The sequence below is a fragment of the Hipposideros armiger genome, unplaced genomic scaffold (assembly GCF_001890085.2).
Source record: "Hipposideros armiger isolate ML-2016 unplaced genomic scaffold, ASM189008v1 scaffold_138, whole genome shotgun sequence".
NCBI classification, from domain to species: domain Eukaryota; kingdom Metazoa; phylum Chordata; class Mammalia; order Chiroptera; family Hipposideridae; genus Hipposideros; species Hipposideros armiger.
In genome coordinates this window covers 3,803,832-3,810,937 of record NW_017731488.1, presented here as the reverse complement: position 1 = coordinate 3,810,937, position 7,106 = coordinate 3,803,832, and the positions used below count along the sequence as shown (strand labels likewise).

At 47.9% G+C, this 7,106-nt stretch overlaps 1 protein-coding gene across 3 annotated transcripts in view; it reads left to right on the top strand.

Annotated features, from left to right (window-relative positions):
- PTAFR (platelet activating factor receptor) overlaps positions 1–7,106 on the top strand; it is a 55,431-nt gene that overhangs the window by 17,948 nt on the left and 30,377 nt on the right. Inside the window, exon 1 of one of the 3 annotated variants that reach the window (XM_019650076.1) lies at positions 4,903–5,079. The exons of the other annotated variants lie outside the window; for them this stretch is intronic. The gene's annotated coding sequence lies outside the window, so the exon portion shown is untranslated. Of the gene's footprint in view, positions 1–4,902; positions 5,080–7,106 lie in introns of those variants that run through there. 3 annotated transcript variants of the gene reach the window in all.

Below are 7,106 nucleotides of genomic sequence, written 5' to 3'. Positions count from 1 at the left end.
GTTGTACAGCAGGTCTTTAAAACTCTTTTTTTAAAAAAATTTTATTAGGGAACAGCCATGGCCATTGGTTACACATTGCTTTTATGCTACAATGGCATAGTTGACTCTTTTAGGGAGGGTGCAGCTCATAGTGGCCCATGCAGGGGTTGAACCAGCAACCTTGGTGTTATCAGCACCATGCTGTAACCAACTGAGCTAACCGGTCACCCCTAAAACTCTTATATCTTGTATGACTGAGACTCTAAAACCATTGAATAGCAACTCCCTGTTTCTCTCTTCCTCCAGCCACCAGCAACCACCATTCTACTTTCCGTTTCTATGAGTTTTATTACTTTAGATACCTCGTATGAGTGGGCTTATTCAGTATTTGTCTTTTTGTAATTGTCTTATTTCATTTAATAATGCTTTTTTTTTTTAAGATTTTATTGGGGAATTGGGAGAGGGGAACAGTGTTGGGGAATTGGGGAAGGGGACCCGCCAAGTTGTTGTTCTACAATCTTCGTTGTGGAGGGCGCCAGTCACCATCTGGCTTCTCGTCAGCAGCTCGTGGTCTCTAAGCTCAAGGTGCTGTGTTCAATCTTAGTTGCGGGTGGGCGTAGCCACCATCCCATGCAGGGAGTCGAACCAGCAGCCTTGTTGTTAAGAGCGCACTATCTATCCACTGAGCCATCCGGGCAGCAGCTCAGCTCAAGGTGCCAAGTTCAGTCTTAGTTGCGGGTGGTGTAGCCCACCATTGAACAGGCAATCTTGTCGTTACACCAGCTGAGCCATCCTGCCATGTATTGGCAGCTCAGCGACAGCTCAGCTTGGGCTCAGCGTCACTGGCCCATGTGGGAATTGAACCGGAGGCTCTGTTGCTCAGAGCTCGCACTCTTAAGTCAACTCTTAACCAACTGAGCCACTCGGCTGGCCCTTAATAATATCTTAAAATGTTGTCTATGTTGTTGCATATCACAGGATTTCTTTCCTTTTAAAGGCTGCATTGTATTTCATTCTACATATATATCACACTTTGTTTATCTATCCATCTGTTGATGGACATTTGGGTTGCTTCCACCTCTTGAATATTGTGATATGCTGCTATAAACATGGGTGTGTAAATATTCCTTCAAGATCCTGTTTTCAATTCTTTTGGAAATATACCCAGAAGTAAGATTTCTGGATCATATGATAATTCTATTTTTAGTTTATTATTTTTTNCCTCCCTCCCTTCCTTCCTTCCTTCTTCCCTCCCTCCCTCCCTTCATTCCTCTTTCTCTCTCTAGATATTCCATATATATCAACATTTTCTTATATAACCAAACCACCACAATTACTTAATAAAATTAATAATGATTCCTTAAATCACCTAAAATCTTGTCCATATTAAATTCTCCCAGATTTCCTCAAATATGTCTATCCTGGGTATCTTCTGTTTTCCTCTCAGGGTCCACTCTCCACCATTCTCCACCCCACTCTGTGCCCTTGGAGGCTGACCTGTATGGACTACTTTATCCATTTCCATTGCTTCTAGTTTGGCTCAGCCAATGCGGGGCGCTAGTAAGACATCAGAGGGTGGAAGAAGAGAGAGGTTTGGATATTTATTTCCTGGTTCTCTCCCTGCCACATCACTGAGGATCAGCTGCAACTTTCTTCTCAAGGCCTCAGCTCCCTTGAGATAGCCCTCTCCAAACAGCTAACTTCTTTGGCTTCCAGTAACTGCTCTCTCTTCTCAGCCTTTCAGATAATAAGGGCTCCCCACTCTTGGCAGCCTTGGAGTCAGTCCTACACTGTTCCTTTCAGTTCCCCAGTCCTGCCTGTATCTCTTTTAAGGTTCCTTCAGCCACAGATTGTCCACTTTAAGTGTGACAGCTCTTTCCAGGACCCTAACTGATGCATGTCTTTTTTGGACATATTTGATTTGACCTGATTTTGACATAGTTGGTTTGAATAATCCAAGTTCCAAACAAGATCCACAGGTTGCATCTCTTAAGTCTCCTGCAATCTAGAACAGTCTCCTCCCCATGCGCTTGGTCTGTTGAGGGAACCAGGTCAGTTGTCCCGTAGAATGTCTTTGTTCCACTGACCCCTGTATTTCCTACAAACTGAAGGTTAGATCTAAAGTCTTGATTAGATTCAGAGTTGAATATATTTTAAAGTAGAACTGATAGAATTTGACAACAGGATGGATGTGGGTGTATGAGAGAGGAGGAGTCAACTTAAGTTTGCTCATTTGTAAAATGTTGATAATAATCTCTGCCTACCTACCCTGCTTATTGGTTATCTCAAAAGAGGTACCAAAATGCAACTGCTATGTGAACACATGTAAGGGACGATTGAAAAACAGGCTGAGCTGAACAGTCCTGGGTTTGAGCCGGGTATCCTGGAGGCTGTGGCCAAATGGGGGCTGGTTGATCCTGGACGTCCCTTCTTGGTTTGCTGCCCCTCCTGGAGTGTGGCAGCTAGCGGACAACCGAGAAGGTAAAGCCAATTTGGGGAAAGAGGATCCAGGTTGGGGAGCAGAGGGAGGGCCTTGGCTTTCAGGTGATCAGTTGGTGTGAAGGTTAAACGCCATGAACAGATCATGTCTTCTTGTGTCTCAGGGCACTCAACCCTTAAAAGGCCTCTCAGAGAGATGAGGACAGATGACGAAATTGGGCCTCTCAAAGTTCCTAATGTGAGGCCTGGACCGCATCTTGGAGTTTGAAGAAAGTGTGGGTGGTGGGGGAGTGTGGAGCAGTGTGGGTGAATGAGCATGAGGAAGGAGGTGACTTTGGGCAGGTGTGAGGAGGTGATGGATGTGGGCACCTGAGTGTGCATATGAGTGGAGGAACGTAATTATGAGAGAATGTCTTTGCATGATACTATGTACAAAGTCAGACATTTAAGTTCATGAACTTGTTGCAAGGGTGTTGCTAACCTTTTTTGATATCGGAGGGATTATTCATGATGAATTTGTACCAACTGGACAGTTAATCAAGTTTACTATTTGGAAGTGCTGAAAAGGCTGCATGAAAAAGTTAGACGACCTGACCTGGCGCTCGCTTTGGCAGCATATACACTAAAATTGGAATACTACAGAGAAGATTAGCATGGCCCCTGCTCAAGGATGACACGCAAATTCGTGAAGTGTAGAAAAGAAAAAAAGTTAGACGACCTGAGCTTTTTTTTTTTTTAGCTGAGCCATCCTGCTGAACTTTTCACCAATAATTCATGGCTCTTTCATCACAACAATGCACCAGCTCACACGGCACTGTCTGTGAGGGAATTTTTAGCCAGTAAACAAATAACTGTATTGGAACACACGCTCTACTCACCTGATCTGGCCCCCAATGACTTCTTTCTTTACCAGAAGATAAAGGAAATATTGGAAGGTAGACATTTTGATGACATTCAGGACATCAAGGCTAATACGATGACAGCTCTGATGGCTATTCCAGAAAAAGAGTTCCAAAATTGCTTTGAAGGGTGAACTAGGCGCTGGTGTCAGTGCATAACTTCCCAAGGGGAGTACTTTGAATTGACTGTAGTGATAGTCAGCAAAAGGTATGTAGCACTTTTTCTAGGATGTGTTCACGAACTTTATTGTCAGACCTTGTACTGAAAGTACATGAGCATGCAAGGGTTATGTGCATAAGTGTTTGAGCATGTCTGCCTGTGGACGGTGGGGGCAGAGCTAAGGGAGAGTTCTAATTCTTAGGGCTGAGGCACATGTAAAGATGGTTTGTCCTTTGAGATCCATTTTTGGCTTTAATAAGGGACAGCAGTGGGTTCCTAGTCAGCAGGGGAAGGTTAGCCCCCAGGATGGAGCTGAGGCTGGACCCTGCATAGTGAGTCAGGAGCCTGCACTCCTGGCTCTGCTTTGCACCTGCCTCACTGTCAGCCCCTGGTTGTGTCCAGACCTGTTTCCCTCTCTGTGTAGGAGGGTGCTGGACTGACCGATATCTGAGGGACTTGCATCCTTAGACAGTGTCCACTATAGTGCCCGGTGCCTGGGGGTGCTCGATATATGTTGGTTGAATGAATGAGTGGGTAAGTGGACTGGAAACCGAGGCAGGGAGCTCTGGTCCACCCCTTATTTACACACAAAGCCTCCACCCATCTGAGTTTTATACACACACACACACACACACACACACACACACACACACACACACACGCGCGCGCGCGCCCACACACTCACACACACAGATGCACTCACACTCCCAAGCTCACTGCTGTTCACCCCCCAATTGCCCACACCTATTCACCCTCTCTAACTCTTCTGCTGCCAAACTTCTGCTCAGGGTCTTATGACACTTCCTCTGTTCCCTAGGCCTGTAGCACTCTGTCCCCAGGAGTTCCTTGGGCTCGGTGCTTCTTGGTCACTAGGGATGTCCAGCCCAGTCATGCCTCTGACCACAACAGCTTTTCTGAGCTCCTCCCTTCTCCTCCTTTTTAGATTCTAGCGGTCTCTCCCTTTCCTCATTTCTCCCTTTCTTTCATTTTTTTCTCTCACACCCATATACAGACACGCAGACTGCACACACACACACACACACACACACACACACACACACTCATTGTCTGCCTCATCCTTTTCTCTTTTAACTCCCTTGGTTTTTGTCCTTGTATCTCCTCCTTCATCTCATGCGCTCTCTCTTTATTTACATTTGTCTTTCTCCCTCAGTCTCTCATTTTATCCTGACTCCCTCTCTCGCTCTCTCACCCTGTTTTCTCCGTCATTCAGTTACTCGTGTCTCCTCTCTCCTCTTTCTCACTCTCATGCTCAGTTTCTCTCTGTCTTGAGTGCATGCTCTCTCATTTCTTGCTGTCTCTGGCATTTCTTCTCACCCCAGCTCCCTGGCATGGTGGCCGCTGCCCCGTGCCCCCCTGCTCTGTGAGACACCTCTGAGCAGCGCCCAGGGCCTGGGTGACCCAATTTGGAGGTCCCTGTGGCATCTGTTGGACGGGCCCTAGGGTCACGGCATTTCCTCCTCGGGGGTGACTGGGCAGTGCTGTGCTCTGTTTCCTCACTTCTGCAATTTCCAAACAGCACAGAGGCTGGGTCTGCAGACAGACACTTAGCTCCTGCAGCTGTAGCCGCTGCCCCTGATACAGGTAAGGGGGGTTCCAGCTCTGTCTGAGCAAGGGGGAGGCATATAAAAATGTCCTCAGGAGACCAGGTCATGCCCTTAGACGGAGCCAACGGTGGTTCTGCTTTTAACGGACTGTTTTGGCATCTTCCTCAGACCCAGACTTTCATGTTTACAAAGAATTCCTTGGGACTAAACTTTCCCAGGGAATCCAGCTCCCCTCTTTGGCTCTCTGAGGCAAAGGCAGAGTTGATGTGACCTCAGAGACCTCACTGGCAGGTGATGGTGATGAGAGGGGGGCTGCCTAGATATCAGGGATCTGAAATGCCCTCTACGTTTCCAGCTGTGTGACATTGGACAAGTTGTACCCGCTCTCTGCACCTCAGTTTCCTAAATTGTCACATGAGGATAATGCCACCTCTCCAGCAGTCTTGTTGGGAGAGGTAAAGGAGCTGGTACAAGGCTGGGTATTTGGGAACTCACCAGAGGTTAGGTTTTCCTGGAGGATGATGACAATAGCCAGGTGACTGATACAAAGGGCCTGGCCCACAACCAGTTTCCCCATTAGGTCCTAGGTGGCAGGGACAGGGCATAGGCTGGTACCTGCCCCCTTCACCCCCCCCCATCTTTCTCTGGCAGGAGATTAGACATGAGCTTGATGAACCGGGGCTGCTGCCCAGACACTTGCTCACCTGGGAAGAATGAGGAAACCGGCAGAATCTCTCCCCAAGCATTCAGGCAGCTCTGATTTAATGTGACTAAATGTGCAGCTGTGTGTGTGTGTGTGTGTGTGTGTGTGTGTGTGTGTGTGTGTTGTGGAGGGGAGTAAAGGGGTGGTGGGAAGCAAAAGAAGGAGATGCCCCTGCCTTTAGGTACTGAAAATGCAGCCAGGGGAAAAAGTCCGCTCTGGAGGTGAAGAAATGGCCCTGGACCTGAGGGTGGCGCCAGGGTTTTGATTTCAGCTCCTGTGTCCCACCGGGGTCCTTGGGCAATGCGGGAGCCTCGCTTCCCTCCTTTGCAGGTTGGGGTTTAAAGTACTGACTTTGTGGGTTTGTGGGGAGGATGAAGTAAGAGGCTGGGTGGGAAAGTGCTTTGTGAATTGTAAGATGCTGTACAAACGTGAGGCAATGTGTTACTATTCATACTGAGCCTGCAATTCTTGTTTGTTTGTTTTTTCTGACCCTGTAATTCTTCTATAATTCTTTCTGTAATTCTTGCTGTAAATGCCTTGAGGATGAGGAATTTGTTTTGTGCATTGTTTATCCTTACCCGTAGCACAGAGCTTGGCTTGTAGCCTAAAGTTAGAATATGAATTGAATAGATGAACAATAAAATAGTATGTTATACTTAGAAGAGAATGGACAGCGAGCCAGGGGTCCAGCATCTGTCTCAGCTCTGCCCCGACACTGTTGTCGCCTTGAACCAATCCTTTCTCTTCTCTGAGCCTCAATTTCCCCATCTGTTCAAAGAAGGTTTGGGTAAGAAATTCACAGTCTATGGCATTCATGACAAAATGTGTCTCCAAGACTGAGTTTCTGCTTCTGATTGGTATGGTGAAGGTGGGGGTGGGGGTAGGGGTGTGATGAGAGGCCGGGGACCTGTTTGTCCTTTTGTAGGGAGACCTTTCCAGGGAGACCTCCTCCTCTCCAGGCCTGTGAGCAAGGCCTTGTTGAGGAGAAGCGGGTAATCCTCTTTTTCAGTGGCAGCCCTTCCTTTTCCACATCTGGTTCCCACATGTAGGCCCAGGAGGGCGTTATAGGCTGGAAGCACGCCTTGACCTGCCCTGGGGGAGTGTGGCTGGGTCCGGAGTGGAGTCAGTCCCCAGAAAGGCAAATGCTGGGCCCTCAGCACAGCCACCTCTTTCACCAGCCACTGTTAGGTCCCTTGGCAGCATGGTGGGAGGGGAGAGAAGCCTCTGGTGTATGCATGTGTGTCCGTGGTCATGTGGGGTGCACTGGAGAGCTGGCGCTGGCTATATACACATGTGCCTGGAGCAGGTCCGACTTTCTGGTGGGCCCGGTGCAGCCCACCAGAAGCAGGATCATCAGCATA